Raw genomic sequence first — 15,481 nt, forward strand, 5'->3', positions numbered from 1 at the left:
CTCCTTCTGGGAAAGAACGAATCAATCCCTATGAGGTTCCTGCCTCCCACCTCCACCACTTCCATAGGAAGACTTCTCCCCACATTGTTTCTCACTTCCTGGTTTTGTTTTTTTGTTTTTTTTTTTCTTTTTCTTTTTTTGCCTCTGTTTCTCACATCCTGTCTTATGCTACCAGTCATTTCCCAACATCCTAGATTTCCATCTGTGAAGTCTGGCCTGGCAATTTGTGGTTTCTGTGTCCTCCCCATCCTGGATTTGATAACACTGGATTCCCCAACTTGAGCTCCAAATGAAAATACTTTGTCCACTGGCTTCCTCCGTTGATGATCTGCAAGAACAATTGTCAATCCAGTTGGACAAGTTTAAAAGGCAAACATCTCAAGAAACCATCGAAGGCCTTTTGGCTTTTTCGTCCCTTGCAAATCCAAAAAATTGGCTGACTAGCCTATCCCTACAATCACTTATCCGATTGCTGCTCGTTATTTTTCTTGCTGTTATCCTCTTTTTAATAGGATGCTCATGCTATCACCGGATACAAGTCAGAAGACAAGAACGAGCAATGAGGACGCTTCACCTGGCCTATCGTCCACCTGGAAGTCCATCCTACTCCCCCTTTGCTCATCTTTCCTCCTCTTTAAATAAAATAAAAAAGGGGGGACATGTGGGTCTGCTAGACTTAAGTGGCCTGCTCAGCCACCATTATGGTTACCTGCAGTTCTGCATTCCTATACAAAGGTTAGAACTATTCAGTCACAGTCATACGAGCCAAATCTTACAAGGCACGTTTCATATCAATCAAGAGCAGAAAGCTTGATCACTTGAGGTATGACCAGGAACACTTGGGGGGCTGAGGACAGATGCATAAACTTACTCCCAACTTACACATCATGAGGTATGACTGGGAATGCCCGGGTGGCCGAGGACCAATGTATGACAAGGTACCCCAGAAGCTGATCAGTAGAATAACTTGTTGATAAGATTAAGACCGTGGTCTGGGGTTCTGGGGTCTAGTTTCGATTACAACACTTGGTCATCAAGCTGATAACATGGTCAGCAGACTTGTGTCCCCAAGCCCTAGACGACATTCCTGAGTTTCACCCACCCTTTTCTCCTTGTCGTCCTAACGTATGTAGCTGATGCTCTATGATTATTCTATCAATAAAAACAGCCAGGACCTTGCTCTCAGCAGCATACTGCCTTGTGCAGCCTGCTCCACAACTCCTGTGTCTTTATCAGTGTGGTGTTGCATGACCCAACAGTTGCCTGAATCAAGAGTTACCCTTTTGACAGTATCTTGCCAGTTCTCAATTAGGCCTGCATTTCTTCACACTCACCCTATTATTCTCCCTTTCCCCTCTTTTCCACTTCTTTTTACTAGGAGGAATCATAAGACTTACAGATTCTCAGGGCCTCCCTGGTGGCACAAGGGGTTAAGATGCAAAGCAACCTATGAAGCTATCCGCAGCCACTGCAGCAGCAGTTCAATCCCTGCCTGCCAGGGAGCTACCCATATGGCACAGCAGACCTCGCCTCACTTGCCTGCTGCTCCTCTCAGCAGTGTACTTCAGTCAATCTGCCTGTTCCATTCCCCACTCTGTCTCTGGTGAATGCTTTCACCACCACCCCCCATACCTCTAGCCTGTACCCCAGGGTAGGGTAAGGAAAAAGTATCAGGCTTTCCTGCCCTCCCGCCATTAGAATAGATGAGGGAACCCTGTGGTCCTGAATGCATGCCTGATGCCGGGCACCTGAAGTGAGTACACCTGGGCTGAGAGACTGAGTTTATAAGGGCGGCATCACGGGGATGCCAGCAGACACCAAGAGAGAAGCAGAATGAATGGAAAAGCAGAGAGCAGAGACCACCAGAGAACACCAGAGCCCAGAAAGAGTGAAGACTTGCTGGGGGCCGGGAGGCCTGCCAGTCTCCCGGCCCCCAGCACCTCTGCCTGCCATGTGCCTGGTAAATCCCAATAAAGAGCCTACAAAAGCCACTGAGAGCTCCAGGACTCTCTCCTCCTTTACCCCATCTGCATGGGATCATAGAAATCCTGCTCAGTGCCCATTCCTGCCTCTACACCCAGTTCTTGTGTGCATAAATAAATCTTTAAAAAAAAAAAAAAAAGACTTGCAGATTTTCTAACCTCGCATCCAGTTCTGATGTAATAAGTCATCCCATAAAGGGAATATGGCTACATGTGGATCTCCACAAGGAATTCATTCATCATTACACATATTTAGATTTTTTTTTTTTTTGGTTTACCTAAAATTGTAAGGATATTTATTCCCTGTCCACATTACCTCATTACACTATGTCAAATATCATCTCATAAATACTTTATGCTGATGTTAGTAGTTAAATTTAACATTATACAATAATAGGTATTTTCACAATATACATTTACTTATATTTAAAATATTTAAAATTTTTATATTTTAAATACAAAATTGCAGGATTATTATTTTTAAACTTTTTTTCCCTGAAGATAATTTGACTAGCAGTAATAATAAAAGAAACTTTAAATAAATTTGCTAGCAAGTTTTCCTGGACATACACTCTTTCATCTAATAATCTCACTTAGACACATTAGTCTGTGTACATCATATTCATAAAGTGAAATACCAAGTTTTATGACAGCCTTCATTACGGCCAATATTCAATTAATTCAACCTAAAGCATCTTTAGCTAGTCAAAACATAAAATTGTTACTCCCTTTAAAACTATTAAAGGACCTCCCCTGGTGGCGCAGGCGGTTGAGCACAGTGCTGTGAAGCTGTCCACAGCCTCTGCAGTGCCCGTTTGATCCCAGCCGGCCAGCGAGGGTCCCACATGGCATGGCAGACCTCTCCTGTCTCGCCCGCTGCTCCCCTCAGCAGTGTATTTCGTCAGTCTGCCTGTTCTGTTCCCTGCCCTGTCTCTGGTGAATCCTCTCACCCTCCCGCGCATCTGGCCTGTATCTGGTTCTTGTATAAATAAATAAATCTTTAAAAAAATAAAACTATTAACTATAAATCTCCTTATAATATATTAACATAAAAGTAAATGTTTAGTTTTTCTATAGTCAGTTAACAGTTAGCTGCTAATTTTCTTTAATATAACGTCCTAATTTAAAAACAAAGTTTAATAGTTTTAAATACAAAAATTCCTTTCTCAGGCATCATTTCAAGATGTTAATATGCTTTTTTTTCCTTTCAGTAACCAAGAAAATAATTCTTTAATGTTATTAATTTTTTTTAAAGATTTATTTATTTATTTATTTATACAAGCACTGGGTACAGTCAGAAGTGCGGGAGGGTGAGAGAATTCACCAGAGCCAGAAACAGAACAGGCAGACTGACGAAGAAATACACTGCTGAGGGGAAAAGCAGGCGCGGCAGAAGAGGTCTGCGCTCCATGTGGGACCCTCACTGGTGGCCGGGGATCGAACCGGCACTGCAGAGGCTGCGGACAGCTTCGCAGCCCAGTGCTCAACCGCTGAGCCACCAGGGCAGTTCCCACGGAGAGTTTTCAAAAGAAACGAAGCCCAGGACCATCAGTAGAAACCATGATTCAAGAAGTCAGGAGTGGACCCAAACATAAGCATTTCTAAAGCCTCTTCAGGTGATTCCAATGCATAGCCAGGCTGGAGACCGTTGCCATAATATGACCACATATATCAAAATGAAGATTAGGTATGAAGTAATTCAAGAAGAACACAGCAGAAGCAAAAGGCATGTCTTAAAGCAGATCAAGGACCAAGTTCTGGCTAATGCTCCAATTTCTGCCCCAGATGCACCTTGAGCTATTCTGCAGACTGCGACATACCTATGTAGGAGACATTTCTTACCACTGATGTCAAACTGCTGTCTCCAAGGTGTATGTAGATGTGGTGCACCAGAGAATATATATTAGAAATTACAAATCAATAAACACTCTCAGGGTGTAGGGTAAGTGATTATTAGGCTTTTTTGCCCTCCAGCCGTTAGCGTTGATGATGGATCCCTGTGGTCCTGAATGCATGCCTGATGGTGGGCAGCTGGAGTGGGGTGTGGGCCTACATAGGTGGGTTCACCTGGGCTGAGATGGGGCTTATAAGAGCAGAAGAGAATAAGCGAGGGAGCAGGAGAACGAGAAGAATGAAAGAGAAGCAGAAGACAGAAAAGGAGACCATGAGAGACTGCAGGAGAGCACAGAAAGAGTGAAGATTCGCCTGAGTCTAGCCTCCCGGCCGCCCCATCCCCAGCACACATGTCTGCTGTGTACCTGGTAAAATCCCAATAAAAGCCTGAAAAAACCACCAAGGGCTCCAGGACTCTCAGGTCATAGAAAACCTGCACTGTCCTCTTCCTGCCACTACATAGGGTAGCTCAGACTCCCTGTTAGCACACCTTCTCCACTGTGACCTCTTCTCCCCTTCAAGTACTCTAGGTTTTCCTTTCAGTACATCCCTTCCCTCTAAACTTTTTCTTAACAAGTGACTTAACTAGTCACCTTAAGACTGGGGTGTGTTGAGTTTCTTCTGTTGTCTCTTTAGACTCCTAATTGTAGAATTAAGAAATGAAAGTTTTATGCCCCCTTTTAAAAGGATTCTATGCAAATAGGGAAGCATTCCTTTCAAAGAGTAGTCCTTCCGGACACTCCCACAGTATTAGGGAAGTGCTGGTGCTAAGTCTGCTCACAGGCTAACTGGTCATTAAGCCATAATAGTAGGTGGAAAGAAAGGGGGAAACAATTAACCTCTAATATGGTTTAATTGCTTCCATGTAAACAACTAAAAGCAACTCTGTGGATATTCTTCTAATATCATTGTTTCGCTCCATTGCTCCCAGAATCATTTTTCCTAAGTTGTCCAATTAAAAGTATTTTGCACAGTGCAGGAAATGAAGCTTTGTAAAGGAAGAACCAAGATATTATCAAACTTAATTTTCAAATACTTCCCTCATACAAATATTATTAAAAAAAACTATTTTAATTATAAAAACACACAGGAAAATTCATAACAAGTGCTTAGGTTTGCAAGAGACCTTCTCCAGGCATAGACCTTCAATGTCAATAAATTAAACCAAAGAGACAATGGGGGTAGATTGCTACTTATTTTTCACCTCAAAAAAAGGTTTTTTAAAAAGGAGATACTACTTTTACTAGAACAGCAACTTTGACCAAATGTAATCATACTTAATTGCTTTCAAATATTAGTTTATTTTAGTCACATAAAGTTTTTTCCTTATGCCATTTCAGCCCCACTTTTTCTTCTTGAACTAATAAATAATTTCTCCCTCTAGTTGTTCTAATAGATGGTAGCCGTATATCATGTACACATTCATACATTATCCAGAAGCAAATGCATTTCTAAGTGCTATTCTGAGTCACAAAGGATGCAATAGTTGATGTGTGTCTCCATTACTAACCTTTGACTTATGAAACTGCTATCACAAAAAAGAATATTTTTTAAACTCTTATATGTACTTAGATTAATACATTTTTCAAAAGGAAGTCTCAACTTGAATACATCTGCCAAGACACAAGAAATTCTCATCCAAAACTGTGTATGTATCAAGTATATATATGTATGCATATTATATACATAAAATATTCACAGACACACTTTACACTTTTACTTATTTTTTCCCAATTAATATTTATAAGCATATTAATTTGAAAGTCAATCTGAGACAAGGATAAAATTTCTAGATAAGAAAACACAGATGGTGGCGTGCATTCTTACAGACTATTTTTGTGTTGACTCTCTTACAGGAAATCTGTTTTATCAGCTTTGCAATGGATCCACAGTATGAAGAACTCCAAAAAAGAAAATTCCAACATTCTAAAAACACTTGGCTGTGAACATATTTAATGGGCATAGCACCCCCTCATCTGCCAAGTTTTTGGAGCCCAAAGAACAAAGATAGCCCATCATTTCCTTCCCCTATCCTGTTTTGGAACTATGTTACTGTATTGTTATATGCTGGTGTAGCACTACCAAAATGACTCTGAAGAAGGTAGATATATGAGGCTTAGATTATAAGGATACTGGGAATTTGTTACAGAGTATGATGAAAATGCTTTCAGCTTAAGAGCTATGTAATCAAGGAATGAATTAACAAACAGGATGACACCACACAAGCAATATCATAGGGTCAGAGTTCAGGAACAATCTGACTGCAGATTGTTATCTGAAAATGATCACAAGTAGACCAGACACAGATCCTATTTGTTATGTGCATATAGTAAATGAATATGCAATCACTAGTGTAACATTAAGAGAACAACCAGCTTCATGTCTAACCATTAATGATCGGTAATAAAAGTGACAGTGTTTGTTCAGAGAGGGGGGAAAAAAAGCTGTTTCCTACTGAGGAGAACACAATTTAGTCAAAAGCCATTCATCTAAGCAGAGATGGTGCCAACCTTGCCTAATTCAAAATAAATGAGTCTGAGGCTAAGCTGTTCTTTTAGTGGTTTTAGATGGCTTATTTCAACATGTCAAAGCTCTGAGTTTTGAACTGAGGTAATACAAAGGCAAATAAAACAAGTTAAGTACAAATAGGAAAACATTACTAGAGATTCCAGGTTATTATCATTAACTAGCAATAATGCCAACACTCACACACTTACAGTTTTTATGTCACTGTTTTCTAGACAAGAAGATTAAACTCTGTTAAATAGATAAATAATTAAAGAAGTTATTAAGAAGTCATTTCACCATTTAAATAAGTACTCAATTAGTAGACAGGCTGAGCTCAGAGTAATCATAGTATGCACAGGAAAATGAAAGGAATTTTATTGGTTGGGGAAAATGTTCAAACTAAATATTAACTCTTAAAATTCCTTGGGTTTCAACAAATATCCAACAAATATCCAAATATGGGGACATAATACAGTACTATGATATAAAGAAAAAGTCAAATGTTTTTAAAACATCTAGAAAGAGCCTGTCCATATAAGCTAGTATTTTATTTCAGTTATGCAACTTAATCTAATTATAATCACATTTGGAGGAAATTTAATTTTTTTAAGAAGGGAAATTGCCATAGTCTAAAATTTCTCAAATCAGTGGCAAACTCATCAAAAAGGTGATACATATAAAGGTGATATATATATATATATAATGCTCTATAATTAAAGAGATAAATACATGAACACATAACACATTATTATCCTTCCCCTAAAACTACTAGCACTAGTTCAGATATAGTTAGCCCCCCCAAATTTAAGAGGTAAAGGTAAAATAATCACAATTGTCCTCTGGGTATTCAATCCTGTATATTTTCCTGACAACATAAAAATAAACCACCCGCAAAATTTAAAATTTGAGCTATCATTTAACTAGGAAAAAATACCTTGAACTGAGGTATAAAGACCTTCTTGCTGTGGCAAGAACATCCATGAGAAAATTATAACTATCAAATGAGTTGTTGCTGCATTCATTTAATGGAATTGGAAATAGTCTGTCTAAGTGGCATCAAAAACTAGCTCTCATGTACTTTCTGAATCATAACCCACCATAGTTCTAAAATATGAGTGTTACAGGTAACTCTTCAAATTCTAGTCTGATAAAAGATAGAAACTCTAGAGAACTGTACAATGAATGTGATGAAAATAGTGAAGCTGGGAGACAAGACACTTGAGTTTGTGTTCTGTCCTTCTACTAAATGGTTTCTCATCTGTAAAATGAGGCATTTTACAGAAATAAGGATATTCTGGCTAAAAGGCTCTTTCTTCTTAGGTTGACATTGTTACTTTATTTAATCCTTAATTTTTTTCTGTATTTACAAATTCTGGTTATTTTGTAGTATGAGACTTGGGCAAAGATTGAGGAAAGGTCTGTGATTAATGGAATCTTTTGACCTATCTATTAATAAAGCCTCCAAAACCCAGTCAGTTTTTCCACCTGATCGGATTCCAAAAAACTGAAGGCAGTGGGAAAGCACCCATGACAGCATAATGGAATGATACCTAAGTAGGGAGCACACTGCATAGATGAAGCCACAATGGGAATGTATGTTTCATACTTGTCTAGAAATTCACCTGTAAAATGAGGTAACTCAAAATGTAGATTTTCAAATTATGCTAAAACTTTCTTTCATTGTTCCCTATTATTCCTTCTTTATGGTTCAGAGTAATCTATGTCATTTACTATATCATAAAATGTGTAAACATGCAAATAACATATATTGCAAAATTACATTAAATAATGCTCTCAAAGGACATTGACCTACAGTGAAGAACCTAAATGGATGACTTCTGATCTGTGTATCTAGATTTATAGTTTTCTCTCTCTTCCCTTGCTATCAAGGTAGCCATTAAGTTTTCTTAGTTCTTTCTACTTATAATGAGCTCTATTTACTTCTACAATGCTTACTAATGTTTTGTCTAAAGCAGAAGTAGACTTTAGAGAAAACTGATCGGGGAGACAATTCATCAAGAATATATATCATCAATAGCAACATACCCATGGGCCTCCCTGGTGGCTCAAGGGGTTAAGCATCAGCACTATGAAGCTATCAGCAGCCACTGCAGCACGAGTTCAATCCCTAGCCAGGGAGATAACCCACATGGCACAGCAGACCTCACCTGCCTCCCTGCTGCTCCCCTCAGCAGTGTATTTCAGTCAATTTGCCTGTTCTGCTCCCTACTCTGTCTCTGGTGAACCTTCTCACACTCACACTCACACCCCCACACCTCTGGCCTACACCCCAGATCTTGTATGCATAAATAAATAAAACAAATCTTTGAAAAAAATAGTTACATACCCAACACAGGTGCACCCATAAATATAAAACAAATTAATAGATCTAAAGCAACACTTTTAACAACAACACAATAATAGTAGGGAGTATCAGCACACCACATACATCAATGAATATATCATCCAAACAGAAAATAAGCAAGCAAATAATGGCCTTAAATGAACTAATGGATCAGATAGACTTAACAGATGTAAACAGAGATTTTCCTCCCAAAAGAAAGGAATTCATATTCTTCTCAAGTGCACCTGGAACATTTCATGGGCAGATCATATGCTAGGACACAAAACAAACCTTATAATATATATATAATATTAGAAATGAAATTATATTAAGCATCATTTGTGATCGCATGGTATAAAGCTAGAAATCATCCCCCAAAAGAAACCTGGAAGGAATCAAAATATATGAAAATATACAAAATACTTTTCAATAACTCCTGGGTCAATGAAGAAATGAAAAGAGATTTCTAATGGGATGTGGCAAAAGCACTGCTTTTAAGTATTAGGAAGGAAGTCTTAATTATTAGGAAGGAAGTTGTTTTGAGTGACAAAGGTTTGGGATTAATTATACAGCAATAGATAACTAACACATTGATTAAATAAAAGAAACACACATTGATAATACATTCAATTTGTGGGATAGTCTTTTTCCACAGAGTGAAGATTAGTTTCTTCCATAGACTTAAGAAGGAAGTATGTCAATATAGGCCCACATCAATAAATAATAAAGGTCACAAATAAACAATCTAACTTCACATCCAAAAGAACTAGAAACAGGAATAAATAAAACTTTGGAAATTTTGTTGTTTTTTAATTCCAGTATCAGTTTCAAAAAAACAAAATTTTAAGGGGTAAAATATATAGATCACACACTCTAACAATGTCAAAATAGTATAAATTGATAATGAATTTTAAATAGAAAGCCCTGGCTGGCTGCACTTAAAAAAAAAAAAAAACCAATATTATGATCTTATAACAAACATTTGCTCCAAAGAAAAAAAACACAAAGCTGAAAACATTAAGATTATTTAATCAACATTTATTAAGCCCCTACTATAAGCCAAGTAACATCCTTTGAAATCAAAACAATGAGAAATCTGTAATGCCTTCCTGAAAATTAAAATCTAGTAAATAGGGGCTTCCCCTGGTGGCGCAGGCAGTTGAGCAGGGCTCTGTGAAGCTGTCCGCAGCCACTGCAGCTCGGGTTCGATCCCGGCCGGCCAGGGAGATTCCCACATGGTGCAGCAGGCCTCTCCTGTCTCATCCGCTGCTACCCTCAGCAGTGTATTTTAGTCAATCTGCCTGTTCTGCTCCCAGCTCTGTCTCTGGTGAATCCTCTCACCCTTCCATGCATCTGGCCTGTACCCGGGTTCTTGTATGCATGAATAAAATAAATCTTTAAAAAAAAATTCTAGTAAATGGAAGCACAAACCGAGCAAAAAAACAAGCAAATATAAAGTGTATCACACGTAGTCTGGTAGCACATGTAGAGAATATGAATAGTATCCAAGGTATTGAGGATTTAATTCTAAAGTTAATTCTAACTTTAATTATAAAGCTAAGAGATGAGGTTTTTTTGTTTGTTTTGTTTTGTTTTTGTGGGACCCTCGCTGGTGGCCGGGGATAAAACTGGCTCTGCAGAGGCTGGGGGCAGCCTCACAACCCAGCGCTCAACCACTGCGCCACCAGGGGAGGCCCAGATAAGTTCTTTTTTAGGAGAGGTAACACTTTCTCCTTCTGACTTACTTAGCATATCATAATCCCCTTCAGTTCCAGCCATGTTACTGCAAATGGCATAAAATTTTCTTTGTTAACTGCTGAGTGATATTCCAGTTTGTATATATACTACAATTTGATCCATTCATTTGTTGGTGGATGCTTAGGTTTCCATAGTTTAGCTACTGTGAATAGCACTGCAATGAACATGGGAGTGCAAGTTTTGCTTAGAATTAGTATATTTGTGTTCTTCTGGTAGATACCTATGAGTAGAATTATTGGGTCATATGGCAGATCCATCTTTAATCTTTAGAGAAAATTCCATATTGCTTTCCATATGAGCTGGATTCATCTACATTTCCAACAATGTGAAAGCATTCCTTTTACTCTGCATCCTCACCAGTACTTCTTATTTTTGGTCTTTTTGATATGGGCCATTCTCACAGGAGTAGGGTGGCTTCTCATTGTGGGCTTGATTTGCATTTCTGACCATGAGTGTTGATGAACATTTTTTCCTGTGTCCTGGGATATCTGCATGTCTTCTTTAGAGAAGTGCCTATTTAGTTCTTCTGCCCATTCTTTGAGTGGGCTCTTTTCCTTTTGTTGATTGGTATGACTTCTTTGTAAATCTTGGACATCAGTCCCTTGTCAGATGTATGGTGTGTGAATATTTTAGCCCACTCAGTATGGTATCTTTTTTTCATGGTGACAGTTTTATTAGTCATGCAGAACCTTTTCAGCTTAATGTAATACCAATTGTTTATGTTATCTTTCACTTTTCTTGCTGTTGGAGACATACCAATGAGGACATCACGGAAGCATATATTGTTAAACATTTTGCCTATGTTTTCTTTATGTATTTATGGTTTCAGGTCTTACCTCTAAGTTTTTTATCCATTTTGGGTTGGCTTTTATATATAGTGTGAGGCAGTTATCTAGTTTCATTGTTTTCCATGTTGCAGTCCAATTTTCCCAATAGGCTTTCCTTCATCCAATGTATGTTCTTATCTCTTTTGTCATAGGTTAACTGTCCATATAGATGTGGGTCTTGATTTTATTTCACTGGTCTTTGTGTCTGTTTTGTTTTGGTACTATACTATTTTAATTATTATAACTTTATGGTTTAGATTAAAGTCTGGACGTGTAATACAGCTGTTTTTCCTCTTTTTTTTTTTTTTTTTTTTTTTTGGTCAAGATTGTTTTATCTATTCAGGGCCTTCTACAGTTCCATATGAATTTCACTAATATTTGTTCTATATCTTTAAAAGATACTGCAATTTTTTTGAACCAGGTTCATTAAGAGTTCTTCTGTTATTTCTTTGAACATGTTTTTTAACATTGATCCAAAGGAACACCTGAACTCCTATGTTTATTGCAGCACTATTTACAATAGGCGAAACCTGGAAACAACCCAAATGCCCAAAAATAGATGACTACATCAGGAAGATGTGGTGTATATACACAATGGAATATTATTCAGTAATCAAAAAAGATAAATGCATGCCATTTGCAGCAATGTGGATGGAACTAGAAGGAATTATGCTCAGTGAAATAAGCCAGAGGGAAAAAGAAAAATATCAGATGGTTTCACTTATAAGAGGAACATAGAGGAACCAAACAAGACATCAGGGGAAAAAATTATAACAATGCAAAACACAACAAAGCAAAAACAGACAATTACAAATCAGAGACATCCTGCAGGGGAGGAAGAGGGAGAGGGATCAGAGGGAGGGAGGGAGGAGCACAGGGGACTGAGGTGATGGTGCACGGGTGCATTGGTGAAGGAAATTCTATGGGGACTACACCTGAGGGCATGGGGGGAAGCAAACATTGTTTAAAATAATGTAAAAAAATCTTTTTAATTTCAAAAAATCATGTTTTTTTATCTTAAATATGTTTCCTTTCTCTTTCTCTTCCCCTCTAGTATGCCCATTATTCTTATATTGCTTTTCCTCATGGAGTTGAATATTTCTCAGAGTATTTCATCATATTTTTAACTTCATTTCTCTCTTTCCTTTTCTTCCAGATTCTTTGTTCATTTGCATCTTCAAGTACCTGATTCACTCTTTCATTTGGTCTCGTCTACTGCCATAGTTTTCTCCTGAATTTTTATTTCCTCTATTGCTCTTTTTATATTCCAAATTTCCATTGTTTTCTTATTGAGAGCTTCAATTTTGATCTTCTGTTCATTGATTTTATGTCTCAGTACACTCACTTGTTTTTCTGAATTTTCTTTCATTTCCATCGATGTCTTTATTGTGGTACTTTTGAATTATGTTCCTGATAGGCAGAACAGAACTTATACAATTTTGTGATTGGATTCTGGAGATCTGTTCTCCTTCTGTGGTGTGGTATTCCCCTGTGAACGCATGTTGCTGTTTGTTGTAGTTTTCCACATCTCCATTTTTTGTTCGATTGTTTTTGAGGCCCCCCACCTTCCATGGCAGATCTTCTACAAGGTATGGCTCATCCCACCTACTGAGTTAAGGGCAGGTCTTACTGGTGCCTCTTAGGATTCAGTTGATGCCTTGGGGTACAGCTGCCTCAGGGGCTTTAGCTGCTCTGTTGGTATCAATGGCAGCAGCAGTTTCCACTCTGGGCATAGTTCCTCCCACCCATGCTAGGTCAAAGGTGGTCTTACCTGACCTGTGCATGCCTTGTCTGCTACCTTGGTGTCCTCAGCAGTGGGTACTGTACTGAGCATCACAATGAATTTTAAAATATTCAATTCACACAAAGTATGTTCTTTGACCACAATAGATCTAAATTAGAAATCAATAACAGAAAGAAGTCTGTAAAACCTCAAATGTAAGGGATTTAAACAAGAATATGAAAGAATGGGTAGAGTAGAAGTAAAAAAAAATCAAAAGATAAATCAAAAAGTATTTTGAAATGAATGAATATAAAAACAGCACATATCAAAATTTGTGGAATTCAACTAAAGTAGTAACTTACAAGGAAATCCATAGCACTTATTGCTTATGTTAGAAATTAAAATTTAAAAGACATTTAACTTAGCTTGAAAGTTAGAAAAAAAGAAGAAAAAAACAGAAGTCAGAAGAAAGGAAGTAAGAATTATCAGAGTGGAAATAAATGAAATAAAACAGGAAAACATTAAAGAAAAAGCAATAAAATTATCAGCTACTTTTTGGAGAAGATCAATAAAATCAATAAACTTCTAACCTGGTTGGCCACAAAGAAAGAGAAGAAACAAAATGACATTAATGAGAAAGGTGACATCATTATAGATTCCATGTTATAAAATGGGTAATAAGGAAATAACATGAACAATTTTATGCATATAAATTCAAAAACCTAGATAAAAAATAAAAATTTCTTTAAGCTATAAACCACTAAATCTCACTCAAAAATAAATAACCTGAACAGCTATCTATTAAAACAACTGAATTTTTAATTAATAACTTGCCCACAAAGAAAACTGTAGGCATCATCTACTTCACTAGTGAATTCTAACTAGTAATTTTTTTTGGCATAGAAGAACTGGGGTGTGGGCTAGAGGTGCGGAGGATGAGAAGATTCACCAGAGACAGAGTGGGGAATAAAACAGGTGGATTTATTGAAATGCACTGCCAAGGGGAGCAGCAGGCAAGACAGGAGAAGTCTAATCCACCATATGTGACTTAACTCCCTGGCCAGGGATTGAACTCAGGCCATAATGGTGATAGCACAAAGACTTAACCCCAAGGTCACCAGGGATATCCTAGTAGTTAAGAAAGAAATGTTACCAATTCTCCACAAATTCTTACAGAAAATTGAAAAACTTCCCAATTTATTTTATAAGACCATCCTTATTCTAAAAGAAGAACAAGACAAAGACACTACAATAAAACCAACTATCACCAATTTTTTTCATGTACAAAGCTTAAAACCTCTTAAAGTCTGAGCAAATTGAATTCAACTATATATGTAAAAAGATAATACATCCTGACTCAATAGCGTTTATATCCAAAGTACAAAGTGGGTTTTCTCTTTCAAAATCAATCAATATAGTGTAACATATTAGCAGACTAAAAAAGAAAAACCAGGGGGGCGGAGCAACATGGCAGCGAGGAGACGCTGCGAGTAAGATCTCCCATTAAAAAAAGTTAATAGGGAGGAAAAGCGGCAGGTCCCAGTGAGAACTGGAACACGGAAGATAAACGGACGACTCCAGCAAACTGCCCAAAGAAGAAAGTTGCCATAAAAGAGGACCAGAAAGGAGGGAAGCGCAGAACCCTGCTCCCCTCCCCCGCCCACAAAGTCGGCACTCTCCAACCGGCAGAGAGGAGGGAAACAACAAACCAAAACGGCCAACAAGAACAAAGGACGCAGCAAGCGGGTCTGTGAGTGGAAAGGAACTATTGCAGCCACCACACCCCGTGAACGGGAGCTGTGGAGAACCCTGCAGGATCCGCGCGGAGGTGAGCTCCAGGCGCCATTAAAGAGAGCCCCGCCCCCCAGGAGGAGACCAGCACCAGCACACAGCCCCGGCAGCCCGGTAAGCTTGCGACCTAGGCTTGCGGGGAGACACGCGGAGGCCCTCCCTGAGTGAGCAGGAACAAGGCGCCCAGGCAGGGGAGCGGGATTCAAAAGGCGCCATTCCCGCGCCACTGATCTGGGCTACAGCACGCGTCCTAGAACTGAGGGCTTTGGAACTGACACCCGGGGCACGAAATTAGGGGCGTGCGTTCCCCATGACGGTGGGGCACAAGGCAGACACAGCACCCCAAAGCCGTTGAGGTGTACCCTACCATCCCCGCTCTGCTCCCTGACCCACGGGGTGGAAAATCAGCTCCCCAAGGGCTCTAGGAGAGATCTCTGGCGCCACCTAGCAACTTGAAGCCAGCAGAGGCTCCTGAAGGAGCTAGTGGCCAGCTGGGGAGTTAGCCCACACCGGGGCCCTTCCGAACAAGTAGTCTGAGCCCACAGGGAGAGCGAGCACCCACAGCCGGGGCAGACCAGGCATGCAGAAGAGTGTGCCTGAGACCAGACGCGCAGGGAGTGTGTCCCACATCACCATTTTAGAACAGGGACATTTC

Source organism: Talpa europaea (assembly GCF_964194135.1).
Source record: "Talpa europaea genome assembly, chromosome: 13".
NCBI classification, from domain to species: domain Eukaryota; kingdom Metazoa; phylum Chordata; class Mammalia; order Eulipotyphla; family Talpidae; genus Talpa; species Talpa europaea.